Here is a 16,903-nt window from a genome sequence, read left to right as displayed (position 1 = left end):
AATGTTTCGATTCTTTCCTTTTTTGATCCCGATATCTTCCATGTTTTTCATTTTCGTTTAAATAAAAAGACGACGAGAAATATATTGCGAGATGGTGAGATACTCTTTTACCCTACGCCTTCCAATCTGATTGTCAATGGAGACGATACGACGAAGGCTAACCCTTTCACCGCGGGACTCCAGAGAGGCTACGACATAAAAGGATTCTAAAAATATATCGGTAGGCTGCTCGGCACTGGGTCTATGCAAAAATGGATTTCCGTTCTCCCGACGTCAGTTAGGATTATAAAATTATTGAAAAATTAATATCTCGAGTGGAAATACTTGTTATTGCTCCTCTCGTTTTACGATCAAAGAACAACCAAAATTATAAATAATTAAATATTGCAATATACTTTATCCTTTATACTAAATATAAAAGAAAGTGAAAGTAATTTGCGAAGATTAAACAACAATAAATAATAATAGTTCCAAATTTCGTGCCACTTAACAAAAGCTGAAGAAGATCAGCAACGACCACTGAAGACCGACGTACCTAACGAAGGCACAATAAATGAACCTGTATGGTACACTATAACTTCGACGATATTCTATCCACGAGTTCTCAATCCATCACACCACAAAGTTTGATCCAGTTTCCCAAGCACTTCTCTCCTCGAAGTCTTTCTAACAAGGGGCATATATCTAAGAGAAGAAAAAAAAAAGAAAGAAGAAGAGGAAAAACAAAGAGAAAGAAAAAGAAAGAAAAAAGAGAACTAAGAAGAAGAGAGACGGCAAAAATCGATAACTGGCATACCGTTGAAAGAATCCAAAATTCTTCTTACAACCTTTCCTCTTATGAATATAAGACCTTCCGAAGAGTTGGCTCGATCGATCGAGTTCTCGTCCTCGAGGTGATCGCAAGAGTAGCTTAGAAAAGTCTTAGAAAAGGCCATCGTATCGTCGTAAGAAAATAAAGAAAGAGAAAGAGAAATAAGGAGAAACCATTCCCCGCGGTTTCCTCGTGAAGTAAAACGTGTGAACGGCTTCCCTCCCCTCTCTTTACTCCTCTCCATTCCGCTATACCCCTCCACTTGGAACTTACTCCTGTTACCCCTCTCACCCACTCTACCATTCTCTCTTTCTCTCTCTTTCCCTCTCTCTTTCTCTCTCTTTCTCTCTCTTTCTCTTACCAAGCTCGTGTCACGCAAATCATTAATCTTCCTATGTTTTCTCGCGCACTCGGATGTGGATTTAGACTGGAGACTCTCTGCCGAGCGAGGATCTCTGAACGCGCGTAAACGTGTCCGAGCGTATCCGTTTGCTCGGTCAGCAGCACCAGCAGCACCAGCAGCATCATCATCATCCTTCTCGTCGTCGTCATCGTCGTCGTCGTCGTCGTCGTCGTTGGCGTTATTTTGTCTTTGTTGTCGTCGTTGATTCGGTAAGGGTGAGGTTTCTCGGCATCCAGAATGGCGAGTTCGCCGACGTGGACGTCCGGTGAAACGTCATGAGAGATTAGATCCACCGAACGATACTTATTTCATCTCTTCGAGAAAAGAAGATGAAAGAGGATTCACGAGATGAGAGAACTCACGATATACGTTCATTTCGCAATGAAACGTTCGCTGGCTCGGTTGCTCGTTAACTTCGCTGCCGTTTGCTTATTTAACTTCTTATAACCGATTATTTCAACTGACAACGTGTACGTATATACTATATATATACTTACCTATATACCTACATAAAGTACTTTTGCTTACTATATTCTCATCGAGATTACGCGAGGCCTTCGGACGTTTGTAAATAAGACGACTGACTGGATCGCGTCTATCGATATCGTCTTGTTAATTCCTTTCTCGATTTATCTGAGAACTTGTAATAATAATTTTTGCGTGTAAATTTTATTACTCGACCCAAGTATTTTCAATTATCCAACGTAAAAGTAAATGTTATACTTTTCAACCGTTAAAGAATCGCACAAAAACAATTCGTTCTTGATTTAACGTTTTATCCTTATCGGTCTTCCTGCTTGCCTATGTATCTTGCATTATTAACTCGTTTGAAAAAGCCTATACCTACAAGCTAATGAATTCCTTCTCTTGGTTCAGTATCGACTGAAAACTTCCTAGAATTTCGAAACAGGAACTTCATAAATATTCATTTTCATGAATGTGTCGAAGGAAATTATACGAACGAGAATGATAAGTTTCATATACATAGATACCTAAGTAAATACATATACATATATGTATATGCTAGTACCTATTTATTTGCAAATACGCATACCAATGAACATAAAATTTGCTTTATTTTTATTTAACTTTCGGCTTGCTTATAAGTGAACGCACCCGTACCGATGATTATTTTTTCGCGGGTCATTGTGAAATCGTTTTTCTTTCTTTCTTTCTTCTTTCTTTCTTTTTACTTTTTTCTTTATTCTTTTTTTTTCGTTTCTTTTTATCCGATAGATTATGCGCCGCGTGAAAAGTGGGCAGTCCACTCATACGGTAATTATGCCTGTGTATGCACTTCATTAGCACTTAGGTAGGTACTAGGCGTTGCATAACCACCGCATGTCACTTTAATATGAGTACGATCAAAGATTAATGGACGTACCTTCACCGTTACAGAAGGATTCAAGAATTCACGTGCCTGTATCTAGAAAACGAAGATATACATACGTAACGGAAGAGGAAGAAGAAGAAGAAGGAGAAGAAGAAGAATAAGAAGAAGAAGAAGATTAAGAGGAAGATGAAGCCGTGGATGCTTAGATCCTGTACCTTTCGTATCATTGACGTAAAATTTCTTAATTATACCCATCTATCGTAATATCCTGTCTGAATATTTTCTCTCTTTCTCTCTCTCTCTCTCTCTCTCTCTCTCTCTCTCTCTCTCTCTCTCTCTCTTTAAAATTACAATAAATTATCTATATATAAATTTTTTCGCGTTTATCTCTCATCGATTGATACAAAACAAATGAAAGTAAGATAATTATATAGACGTTTGTTATAAACAATTTTACAAAATATTTCGATTTTGTTTGATTTGAATCATTATCGATCGATCTAATCTAAGATTGTTGATATTAAAAATATTCTACAAGTTTTATACAATTATTTACAAAGAATGATATAAATTTTCTCCTGTTAACTCTTACGCAAGTATTTAAAAAGGATTAATTTAATTTTGAATCATCCTGTAGAAATTGCGAGAGGAATGTGCGAGCTAATGCCATGCATCTAAGCGTGGATGTGCAACGGGTCGCTAGTCATAACACAGTTCACCATCGACAGCATCCTGAGATGGGTGCACCAAGACCACGAAATTAATGACGATAATTCATTCCTATAGCTTCGGGACATTTCTCCTAACTATTGGAAGCTTTCACATACTGAAAATGCTTCGAAACGAATGCGAATGATTCATGAAACAAGTCATTTTACAAGGATCTTAGATCTGAACAGATACGAACGTAACTTATTCTATATGTAAATTCTTATTGCTCGACTACTTCTAGTTGTCAATATATTCGTGCGAAAAGTTATCCTTTTTCTCTTTTTCTTTTCCTTTTCTGTGCACGATGTGCTGTTTTTTTTTTGTTTCTTTTCATTATACATCTTTTTCTAATTATTTCCTAACTCATGTTAGCACACCACGAGTATCTACTTTTTTAATCGATCTTATCTTATCTTAGTACAAGTTAATAAATGCAACTTCGTTCTAACGAGTCGGTAAATGAGAATAGTTCTTTGTAGATAATATCGTTGCGATTATCTTTGTCTTTATAGACTCTCCTAATAACCCTTCCATGTAAGTAATCGACGTATATAAATCGTTACAACATAAAAAATGATGTACGCTCGTTAAATTTATAAATACAAATTTTGTCGGAATAGTTAAACCGCAATATTTTATCGTAATAATGTCGTTGTCGATTAGAACCGAATAACATCGAATCATTAGTCGAGAAAATTAATATATACATACACAAATATATATAAAAAGAAAAGAAAGTTTTTTTTTTAATTTCGTAGAATAGAGACCACTGTAGCACTGTATGCACCACACAAACCTCTCTAGAACCGAATTTGTCGCCTCTTATCAAACAAATTCGGATCTACAGGGTAGATGTAGAGCATTAACTGGGCCTTTGTTTTAACGGCACATATCGTTTGTTACGTTTAAGAAAAAGAAAATATTTAGATCATCGTCTATTCGCTTCGCACGTTATTTCCTATTTTCAATTTATAACATATGTATATATTATATGTATACGTGTACGTGCCGGTTATTGACTTCTGTGTTGGCCCAGTGTTCGATCAGGAATCATCGTCCATTTACCTAAAAATGCATTACGTTAATATAATATAAAAACATGCTCGTAACATCATATCGCGTAATAACATACAAAATATATTTCGAGATAGTCTTCGAACCGTGACATGCAACGATACTCCTCTCAACCTCTTCACCATTCATTCTTATCACCAAAAGTTTATAAAATGATCTCGCAAATTTTCGTTAAAAGAACTCGTCTTTTATAATAAAATTAATATCATACGATTGAAGTGATCTTTTTTGTTAACTACGATATCCTAATAAAGACTTACGATTATAACAAAAATTGTAAAATTTCTGCTGAGATAATTATTTCTTATTGCATCGATCACAGTGGCATTACACATACTATCTATCTCGATATCGATTCTCAGCCAAAGATGATATTGGCAGCAGTTGAAATTGGCGATCTCACTAGCCCAGATCTTCTCTTCGTAGTGCCAAGTCATTCGAAAACAGACTCGCTTCGTCGAGTCATCCTACCATGATGCAGGGAGGGAGTTCGCTGTTATTAAACTCGCTGCTGAAATCAGATTCTAAAATCTTCGAGAATATCTTTGTTGGTAATATAGAAAGGAAACATATTGTACTATTGCGATAATTTAATCGCCCTACAATGGCCGCTTAATCAGTCATTTTACATATTCTATTATTCACGTATGCATATTTTTATTTTTTATTTCTTCTGACTGGCATTTAAATCTCATTGATAAGAAATGAAATACTAATTTGTAAGAAGATGATAATAAGTGAATCGATATCTTCGTAAAAAATGTGAATTTCGTTTTATCGATTGTAAAGTATAGTATTATCATTTATTACAAAAATTTCGAACTTTGTTTTCGTTATGTAATAACGATTAATGACGTTATGTAAACCCAATTTACTCGCATTATTCGATATTAATTTTTTTCATTAACTAATTAGAGACATGTCAAAATAGTTTTGATTTTGTATCAAAGTTATTCTCATATATACGCAGATTAGATAAAAATTGTATTCTTTCGATAAATCTTTTGTCTATCGACTTAATAAACGCATCTATTCATTTCTTTTTTGTATCTACATCCCTTTTAAATATACTTCTTTCGTAACGAAGAGCATAGTTTGGACCTGAAAAACAAAACTGGTTATTATCGAATTTGATAGATTTCCTTCTTATATAAAATTGTAAAGAAACGATCAATAATCAAGTATTAAAACGTCTTAAAAGTAGTTCAAATTTTATGAAAGAAGACCTAAATTTAAGAGATGACAAGTACTTGTTATTTTTAGAAAATAAATTATCTACGAGCAAAAGAAACTCATCGACTGTACCGACCTATCTCAATGAATAGAATATAATGGGAGGTTAAAATATTAGGCCTGTTTTATTTGATGCTTAAGATTCACCGTTAAAGATAAACCCTGTTATGTCACTTGGCACACTTTCGTGATTGTTATATCGTAGCGGAGTATCTTAGTGACAATAATCACATCACGCCTTGCACTACCAATGATGATTGATGCTCGGCCCTGAGATCGAAACCACCTGAGCGTTAACGGCCCAAGGATGACACAGCTGATCGTAGCAAGGTCGGCTTCTCCATCATGTTCTTTCCTTTTCTCTTTCTTGAACGGCTCGTTTTATATACCGTGCCGTAACGCACCTTGCACTTCCAGGTCACTTGGTCATATCTTGTCTTCCGTTCGTTCACCTGAAATTAATACGTAGTCAGTACCATACAGCAATAGATATACATATATCGATATCGCAAATAAAATTTCTTGTCAATACAATCGTTTGGGAAAAAAAAGAAAATCATCCCTTTGACACGTACATATGAACAATTTTTCTGAGCAATCGATTGTTAATCATAAATAATAATAATAATAATAATAATAATAATAATAATCACGATGTGCAAGTCACTGAAATGTCTAATCGGAAGAGTATCTTAATTGGTTGATACAATCCTCCGAAGAAGAGAATATACAATAGAGTATTGCTTTCAAAAGTATTGACACGGTTTCTTTTGTCATAATATTATTTTTTGTCGCATTTATTTTAAGCACAATTGTCAACTTCAACAGATTATCCATCTTATAACAGCAACCTACCTTTTCAAGCCAAGTTAATCCCTTTTAAACCACCCTCGAATACTCATTGGGATTAACGCAAATTAAGCTCCCTGAGACCTAGACTAAGTCTTGGTCTAAACAGCAAGGCGGTCAATATTACGATCCTAAACACACAAACTCGTAAAAGAAACTGATCGTACTTAGCTTACTGAAATACTTTTCATTCCTTCATCCTTTTTACAATACCGTTAAAACGCAAACACATAAAAACAACATATTCTTATCGATAAACCAAAATATTAACTTTGAAATTCGCGCGTTACTACGTGATTCGTCGATACTACCGACATCTGATTGGATTCACCTCGTGATTTTAACCAATTCTATGCTAAAATCCGATTGATTTCTCGATGCTTTTTCAAAAGAATTATGATCATTTTCAATGAACGATTGTTCCCTAATAGTCGAGAAATACTTTTTTGATAAATTTTATATTAACCCTCGTATCGATCGAAGAATAACATAGTTGGTTATACTCACTCGAAAAAGCAGGTGAATCACGATTCCTTCCCTAGGGAGAAGTCTAGAGGAGCCAATGAGCGAGGGTCCTCGTTAAAACGACGCCGACGGTGGGACGGCAGTCGGAGTTTTGCAGGTCAAGGGCCTTCCTCCTATCGACCCGGCAACGGCTATCCGCCCCCACGACGCCATTATTTGATGGCTGCGTCTGTATATCTGTACGTATACTTCTCTCCCTCTTTCTCTCTCTCCAACTCTCTTTCACACACATACACGCACACAGATACTCTCTTAATGTCAGCTACTATATCCACCACTATCGCTCTCTTCGTCTTCTCTTCGTCCCCCTGAGCACATAATTTTGCGTATTAGGATCGTTTCACGGCTCACGCTCAAACTTTTCTACCACTCGAGCATGAAACTGGAAGCCAGAGCTTATATAGAGAGTTTGGAAGAGCGAGCAGGAATTACACCCAGGAGATAGATTATATTCAGGAATGTATAGTATTAATTACCTCTGAGAATATATCGACTACTTTATACTGCTTATTAGTTATTATATAATTCAAACCTTCTTCGTTGTCAGAAAATTTCATTTCATTAAGTCTTACAAGAAGACAATTCTTTTCTTTTCTTCTTTTTTCTTTGTTCCTTCTTTTTTATGAAGTTAGAAATCGTTAGAAAAATGAATACGTTAGAAGAAAAATAAAATTAAAATAAAGTAGTTAAATTATGAAGAAATAGTTATTTTTTTCTTTACGTAGCACGTATTTTACGACCGAGAATATTAAATAATAATCATTTCTACGAAAGAATACTAAACTATCTTGTGCATTACGAAGCAAAAACGTGAGATCGTCGACTTTCTGTACTGTACGTATAACGGATAAAATGCATCCCGCAACATGACTTACGTACTTCTTGAATGAACGTTCGATGAATGTATGGTAGGTAAGAAGACGCGTTCTACATCGATGGTATCCTGCTTGATCGAGTCATTGAATCCATTCTCGTCATTCCTGTTTTGTAAAGAAAAAGTTCTTACATTAATTTTACATGAACAATTTCTATGATAAATAATTATTAGATGACTTTCAACGATCGATACACACACACACACACACACACACATATATACCCGGTGTTCAAAATAACACGACACAATAAGTAGTTTGTTGAATATTCGAAAGATTGTTAAAATAATCGAGACAAAGTTGCCAAATTTTACATTTTTTCTTGTTGTTGTTTAAGAAAAATAAAAATTTCATCTAAAAATATAATTTACATCGATTTCCGTCGAATCGAAGGTCGCCGGGTCACTCTCTCTGCTACAAAGAGAAACGACACTCGTTCTAAAGTCTCGTTTCATGGCCGGAGGGGCAGCGAGCCGACGAGTAAACCAATAAACGAGGCTACCATCTGCTTGCCAGCCGGTATCTTTCTTCGTCCCTCTCTTTTCATCGTGTATCCGTCCGTCTCTCGTTCGTTCGTTGCTTTTCGTTCCTTTGCTCCTCTGTCCATTTTCTTCCCTCTTTTCTCTCTGTCTCTCTCTCACTCTCTTTCTCTATCTCTCTTACTCTCCTTCACAAATCGGGGGACCATTTTATTCGCTTCTAAAATGAAATCCAAACAAAAGCTAAGCATCCACGCGTAACTCGTTTACACACATATAAATGTATATATCTGTATATATATATTTTTTGTCTTACTCATTATTCAATCAACTTTGTGAGTAAACAAAAAAAAAATTATTCGAAATAAACATTGATTTTTATTTTTTACTTTAGAATGCGACTTGTCTTTATGTAATATTATTAGTTTTACGAGAAGGAAAGGAAAGAGAAAATTTGGCTTCGCAATAAATCGAGGAATTTGGGAATATCACGAGGGTCGATCGGTAAGACCAAGGTCTCGAACGAAGGAACGAACGCCATTACCTGGGACTTCTATGGGCTTACCTGACTGAATCCCCGAAAAAGAATGGAAAAAAAGAAAGTTGAAGGTATAGTATCAGGTCAGTTTTTGTGATTTATAGCCATTATAAAATGGCGATAAGGGAATGATTTTCTTTTGCTGACTCTAACCCAGCATCAGTTTTCTCTTTCTATTTCTGTTTAAATAGTTTCGACTTTGTATTACTTGTTATTCTTATTAAACATCTAACAGTTAATAATAATTAATCAATTCATTGTCATTGTTTGAAATGTATGGATTGCTAATCATCATCATAAAGTCTGCTACAGAACGATAATTATCCTGTTATCGTTTAAGCGTTGTAATATTTGTAATTTGTATTTAACAGAACGCTATAAATTAATTTGTTATCGTTGCAATAAGTTATTGTTCTTCTGTTGAATTCAATTCTTCCAAAGTCGATAATAAAATCTATAGATATTCACAATAAAGGGAGTTTAAACGATTGTGGGAATCGGTCTATATCAACTAAGCGGAGCATAAGAGATTAACAAGGGCTCATCACCGACTCTCCTCCCATTTACGTGCAGCATCAAATGACGTCACTTCTCGCGGAAACGCGTTAGTTTATGATAGTTGGTGTATTAATTCGACGCTATACAACCTCGCGAAATTACATCGCGCATTGCCGTGAATAGAAGCGAAAAGAGATAAATTTTGCGACGGAAAACGCCCGTTATTTCGTTTGAAATGAAAGAATGATACTCATGTAATGGCATTCCGGCTTCGTGCGATTCTTTATGAATGTATTCGTGCTTGTACCTTCACAACGATTCTGTAATTTTAATGAATATTTATCTTAGCCTACTTTGTTAAATGGAAAACGATTAAATGTTTCATTTTGTGAATTCTGAAATGAACGATAATGCTTGTTAGATATTTACCGATATTCGACCCTATAATTTATTTTCGAAATGAAACATTTAAATTATGGAATTCATATACAAGGTGACTCATTAGTTCTAGACATGGAAAAGTATTCGAAGAAGATATGATTTACAAATGTAACTTTTTGTTATTTTTAATATACTTTCTTGTAAAGTTGAAATTAATAAACCTATTGTAGATAATCGAATTAAAAGTTAAATCTCCTCTATAATTGAAAGTATAAACGATCGACTTAATCGAATGATTAATATCTGATCATCTTTTTTGGTTGTCTAATAAACGAACTAACGTGTTTCAAAGTTCAGTAAAAATATGTAAAACGTTCGAGCGTGTAAATGACGATCGGTAGTTCCTTGTTAATTCTTACAGGAACTACGGTAGCTTTGCTTCTTAACTATCAAGCAACACGGACACAACATCGATCATCCAATGCTTTGTCGCGTCATGCTACATCTTGTCCATTCACCTATCGATTCATAATATGGCTCCTGTCAGTGCGTATTAACTAATAACTCGCTTGAAAAAAAAAGGCTACGAGAACTCGCGATTTAGCTTTCTTATCTTCTATCATTGAATTTATACTCTTACTTGTTACTTTTTTAGATAATTAAAATCATTCTAGAGATTAGATATAAATAATAATAGTTTTAAAAGGCAATGATATGACGAATAATTGTTAATAGAAACGGAGTAATATAGATTAATAGTAAAAGAAATATTATTCGTGTTTGCTGATTAGAATATCTTTATCTAACTCTTTTTTTTTCAATCTTCTAGTAAAACTAAAAAAATCAGAACAAACGATGTTAACGCCAATAATTTTAGTATTACGAAAAAGATAATATATGTTTCTTATATAATGCATGAAGTAATTACAAGATTAGACAATTTTTATCGAAATTCGAATCTTTAGAGAAATCGACTGGAATAATATTATCGTTTAACGTAATGAAATTTTATGACTGGTTTTTCGAGAAATAGCTACGACTTTCTTCGGTCGTTTAAACAGCGAGTTTAGGGATCGGAAAGTTAGATGTGGAACGTGGGCTGAGTAAGTCCTTGATTAAAGTCGTAGCCGGTTTCCCTCCTGTAAACGGCTACGACTAAGAACATCGTCTTTCTGAAAATCATTACGGAACTTCTGATTAAGAATTCGCAAGAATGTCGATTCGAAATGATCACTGGGATCATTTGATTAAACGATAGAATAGCTGCATGTTATCATTGAATGTAAATGTATGAGTAATAAAGATGAAGAAAAATGTACAAATTTATCATAACACAATTTATCTCAAACGGAATACGACTTTTACGCTATTATAACTTGGATGAAATAAAATTAGAGAAACATCGACGTGTACAAAGAATTGAAGTACATTTAATAGATTATTTAATAAATCATATTAGATTACGAAAGAGAATAGAAAATGTTAGGAAATAAAGATAATTTCATTCGATAGAATGCGTATATTTTATCTTCTTTTTTCTACACGTAAAAAAATATTAAATTGTGACATAAACCTACTTAGTTACGTAAAAATAAAATGAATTATTTTTATTCCAGTTTTCTATGCCGATATACTAATTATCTCGATCACTATATATCCTAATTAAATATCTCGATAAAAAAAGATATTTCTTATCGTATATCATTTCTTACAAAACAAGTTCAAAGAACATCGTTTTGAATTTAAATAATCTCTTACCAGTTTATTCAATTTCCTTCGTATAATGAGTTACCAAAAAAAAGGGAAAGAAAAAAGTATACACTTGGAAAACACTTAAAACACATCGTTGTGACGTTCGAGGAAAGCATGTTGTAAACATGGAAGATCACGCACGAGGATAAAAAAACTAAAAAAGAGAAGCGAAAAAGAAACGGGACGCTTTGAGATTGAATTCGCCGGACCAGGATTAATTGTCTTTTTATCAAAAGAAAATAAAAAAACGGAAAAAGAAAAAATAGGAAGGTATGATGATGAAATCGAGCTTGACAATCGTCGAAAAAGAGACTCGACGTGTATTTACGGGCGTTACGAAATGGCACCTAGTCGCAAGAGAGGTAGAAGAACACTGTGCAAATCGATCGGCGTCGGAGTACCCGCCAGATTACTCGAGTATTCGTACGAGTACCGAAATTCACCGATAATGGAGCCACCGTCGGCAACGTGGCCGCCGATAGTAGTTCTTATATTCCAACTACAAACCAGAAAACGCGCGCTGAGCCGGCTTTAACGACCCACCACGCTCTGTGTGATCCTATCTGCTCTTGGTTTCTTTCTACTGCGTTCTTCTACATATGTGTGTGTATATGCGTACATGGACGAGACGCGGTTACATTTCTCGCGACCCGACGAGAATGCCGCGCGCGCGCGCACACGTGTATCAATACATACCGTCGAATTCTCTTGACAATGTCGCGAGAAAATATGTCGTCGAAACTTTCGATCTCCGCCCTAAACCTATTCTCGCCGATCAATTTTATTTTTTGGGATATATCGAATTAAATTAATCGTATGAATAATTTGCGATTGGATGTTTTAGATAGGATGTTTGATTTTAATTTTAAACGATAGCTCGGAGTTTTTTATTTCGTTAAAATAATGTAAATTTTATTATGAGATTATGATAATTAACGTAGACGAAGCATGTAAATAAGACGACGGTGAGATGAAATTGTCGATGATTATGGTTAGAAAAGGAAAGTTTGATATAATCGAATGAAGATGATTAGAAGATAAATAAAATTCTTACCATTTATATTCTTCTACCTCAGAAGTACGAGGAATATCGAGTCGAACACTAATCGCCATTGCAATCTTCCATATCGAAATTCTTCCCATTGAACTGCGCTTTTCTCTCTTCGTCTTTGAAATCAGAATCGAACGTAGGATTCTATATGATTTTTCTGAAGTGACTGCTGAATTTCCTCGTGGAGTTTTATTGACGTAACGGAAGAACACTGAAAGCGTCAACTGTAACGAGTCGTCGAGTCTGCGTCGAAAGGAGATGGAAAACGCGCACGGAAAACGGCGCTGGGCGTCACCATCGTTGGGGATGAAAGCACCCGAGTGGCTTCGAGGGATGCTGCATGTTACTGATGGTGGGGATGAAAGGAGGGAACTTATAGCTTTGAAAGGAACCTCTACTAGCTTTCTGTTGACCTGATCTCTTCTAGGACGGAACGTGAACTAACTTCATTCGCAGCGTTCTCTTCCATATATGTATATAAATATTATCTGATATCTCTTGTGTATACGTTTAAAAACTCGGATATTTACCATCGAATGTTCATTCTTCTAATTCCTTATTTGTTCATAAGATCAATCAATGGTAACATATACCATCATTAATTTTCATTATTATTTTCTTAATTATAGACAAATAAAAAACGTAAGATATTTTCCATATTTATTAGTTTTGCATTATATTGATATATTTATATTTTGTGTTACTTTCAACTTTCCACAATTCTAATATTTACATTGATTTATTTTTTCATTATCAGAAATAAAGTTTTAAGGTTTTTATGTAATATAAAATATAAGATAGTATCTTTATATTTTAGTATTGTGTGTCGATAATATACCAAATGTTGGTAAAAACACTGAAATAACAAAAATCGAAACTAAACCGTATTATTGCAGGTAACCACCGACTGCCGGTAAATGGAATCAACAGATAAAACAATTTTGTATCAGTCGGCAAAGTAGATGCTATCGTACAATAACCTTATGCAATTTGCCAACAGATGGCAATGCAAGCGCTTCGTTTTTACAGTTAAAATTGATTTCTATTTTTAAAATTGTGCATCACCTTTTTCCCGAAACATGTGTAACTTTAGGGATAATTACAAAAGAAATATGAACTGCAGACACTGTAGTTAGAGAAACACTGTACTCATTATGAGTCTATCATATTTATGAACCTATAAATGAATTTATCCCTTGATGATCGAGATTAGTGTAGAAGAAGAGAAAAAGAAAAAGAAAAAAAAATAGAGACAGAACGTGCGCGCACGCGACAACGATGTAATTCTGAACGTGAGAGATGGACATATTGACCGAAACCAAAATAAAAAAATTCGAGCTCCATTTTTTCAAATTGAAAGAAGAAGATCCACCCAAGACTTCTTTCAAGGGCCCGTACTCATGGGTTCCATCCGATACTTATAAATAATAATTAATAAGATTAGGTAAAAATAAATAAAAAAAACGGCACACATAATTAGGATAGAAATATTTTTTATGCGTTTCTTCAAGAAATTATTTCAGAATTCTAGTATATCGAATACATTTATCTACTGAAGTATGATAACCAATGTAAAATTGATGTATTTTGATGTTTAGTTGGAATTAGATTGAAAAGATATTTTTCAAATACGCAACCGTTTGCTCAGTAATACTTGCATATTATAAGATTTCGATATACTCCTGGTACTACCAACTCGTCTCACCACGCGGAGGTTGCTGCGTCCGGAGATTCATTTATGGCCTACAAAAATTTGAACCGGTGCAGTAACATACATTATTATTTGAATCTTAGATATTCGGAGATTTTCTATGTATGCTAGTCGAAAATGCAAAAGAAAACTGATTACTTAAATGTCAAAGTCACTTCAACGCTTCTTTTTAATTAGATTATTTGGAAGCAATGTCCCCGAATTCGAAATTTAGATATTAAATTAAAATTATTCTATTTTTAACGTATGTTATGGTCTATACTATTTTATTAGAGTTTATTATCAACTATAATATAGATATCAATAAATTAATATCATGCAAAATTCTTGAAATATTTCTAATGCATAATTAATTCCTACGCCACTGTAATAACCTGCAGGTGGTCGTTACTGACGCGTGTCGAGCTCCACCTTTTGGTAGGCTTACCAAGAAAGGTCCTCCTCTCGTCACGATCAACCCCCACTTTTTCTTGACACAATTTGATTCATGATGGCTGCGATGCGATACGTGCGCCATCGTACCCGCAACATTATAAGTTTACATCGCTATTTTTTACGATCGATAAAGCAGAATATATAAATTTCTACAATTTTATTACCGATTGAGCAATTCGACATGTATTGTTGCAGTTGTATAATTATAGATGGCAAGCTTTTGAAATGGTATCTTAGGAACTATATGGATGGATAGCTATTCAATATTTTATTAAATAAAATTTCTAATGGTGTTATATTAATATTTTAAAACTCTTTTTTTAAAAAATTATTTATGGTATATACACATATATATATTATTTTATTATTTATTATTTATTATGTCAACTATGAATTTTTAAGTGTAATGCTATTTTACATACATATTTCTTAAATTAATATAAGCATTTAGCAACAAATTCTATAGAATCCTATTACTTCATTCAATAACAATCGCATCAATTTTGCAATCGTTCATAGGACAAGAAAACAGCCGTCAGTCGCGATCAAGTCGCGTTATATTCGTTTTCGCGCCCATTATTCCCATTGTCTCGAGTTTTATCTAACCCACGAGCTCCCATGGGGTCAGTATCGTAGGATATGTAACTGACATCGGACAAGGTAGAAGCATGTTTCTTTCTTCATTGAAGATGACGTCAACTGAACCTTCGCAAGACGTTCGCTGTCTGTTCAAATTCCGTTACTAAATTCTATTACCGTAAAAATATTGTAGAAATAGATGAAAAAGAAATAAAAAAATGATATCATTTTAAGAAATAAATAAAAATATGTTTTTTTTTTTGTATTTTATTAAATAACTTAATGTAATAAATTTCATTTTAACGTAGTTGCTCATCATTTTATTGATATTTATGTTTTATATTGATTGTTAATATTTTCTAATCGAATTAAATAAAAAATTGTTCATTTTTACTATGACATTTATGAATGTGTCTGAAAAAAGATAAGGTGACGAAAGCGTTGAAGCTTCGATAACACGTGGATCGATATAGTTGGAGCATCTTAGAAAAATAAATGATACAATGGCCGCAGTTGTTCCGGCTCGAAGCTGGGTTGAATTCTCGTACTTCTCTTCGCCTTGGAAGCTGCTGCCAAATCTCAGCCCTTCGCTACTCGCGTGATTGATATCTGCCTTCCCTTTTTCCTTTATCCATACAATTCGCATTGTGCGCCGAAGAAACTATTTCGTTTTACTTCTGTTTTACGGCTTATCCGAAACTTCCTTTTGCCAGAGACGAATTATTTCTGCTTACGATTATTTAAAAAAAGAAAAAGAAAACAGAAAAAAATACTTTGTCATCGAATTGTCGAAAAAATTAAAATACTAATCGAACTTTTTAAACAAATATTCCATATTAATTTCTACTGATTACATTCAGTCTATCGGCTGTGTATCACTAAATACGTAGATACACTTACTACTTTTACGATAATATCGTAGAAACGTTCGATCGATGTCATTTCCAGAAAAAGCACATCCTCTAATAAGTGAAACTCTGCAATAAAAAAATATAATCCTCGAACGAGATGGACATAGTCAAGGGAAACAGTGGGTCGCTTAGCGGACAGCTTTCAGTTCTATGTTGAGGAAGAACGAGTGACAGGTTAGGACAAAGAGGAAGCGAATAGAAGAACGAACAGCACCCTCGCGAACGTCGTCGCTTTCTTTTTACTCCGTGGCTACGTTAGAGCCTGAAGCGAGCAGAACTATTACAATTCACGGTGCGGTGAAACGCACCGTTCTACGCTTTCTCTTTCTCTCTCTCTCTCTCTCTCTCTTTTTCTCTCTCTTTCTTTTTCTTTCTCTCTGTCTCTCTCTTTCTCTCTCTCTCTCTCTCTTTCTCTCTCACTCTCCCACACTCTTCGAATGCTGATGGTGATGGTGGTGGTGTTCGTCTCAGCCCTCCTCGTCTCACCGTGCTGCTCTCGCGCCCGTCAAGGGAGATTTATAGCAACTCGAATTCCTCGACTACTAGTCGGCCGTAGAAGAGGGTGTTCGGGGGTGGTAGGGGAGGGTAAAACGAAGTAAAGAGCGAAAGAGGGTGCTCCGTGGTTCCACGCTCAAGAGTCTAGGGGTGGGTGGACTGCTGCTACTACTGCTACTATTGCTGCTGCTGCTGCTGCTGCTACTAGTAAGAGACCTTGTGGATGGGTTCGAAGGATCCTGGCCCGCTCGAGTGAGTG

At 34.8% G+C, this 16,903-nt stretch overlaps 1 long non-coding RNA gene across 4 annotated transcripts; it reads right to left on the bottom strand.

Moving 5' to 3' along the window:
• Positions 1-5,564: 5,564 nt before the first annotated feature.
• On the bottom strand, positions 5,565-12,933 carry LOC122628464. 4 transcript variants are annotated; one of them, XR_006327054.1, is made up of 6 exons: positions 12,517-12,933; positions 8,186-8,513; positions 7,819-7,919; positions 6,922-7,247; positions 6,421-6,545; positions 5,565-6,017 (listed from the first exon to the last, which is right to left on the bottom strand). It is a non-coding gene; the product is annotated as an uncharacterized LOC122628464 (long non-coding RNA). The 4 variants fall into 4 exon arrangements; XR_006327056.1 differs by lacking the exon at positions 12,517-12,933 and adding an exon at positions 11,469-12,404 and having other exon boundaries at positions 7,815-7,919; XR_006327055.1 differs by lacking the exon at positions 12,517-12,933 and adding an exon at positions 11,791-12,392.
• Positions 12,934-16,903: the final 3,970 nt, after the last annotated feature.

This window comes from Vespula pensylvanica, chromosome 4 (genome assembly GCF_014466175.1).
Source record: "Vespula pensylvanica isolate Volc-1 chromosome 4, ASM1446617v1, whole genome shotgun sequence".
Taxonomy (NCBI): domain Eukaryota; kingdom Metazoa; phylum Arthropoda; class Insecta; order Hymenoptera; family Vespidae; genus Vespula; species Vespula pensylvanica.
This window is presented reverse-complemented; position numbering and strand designations above follow the sequence as displayed.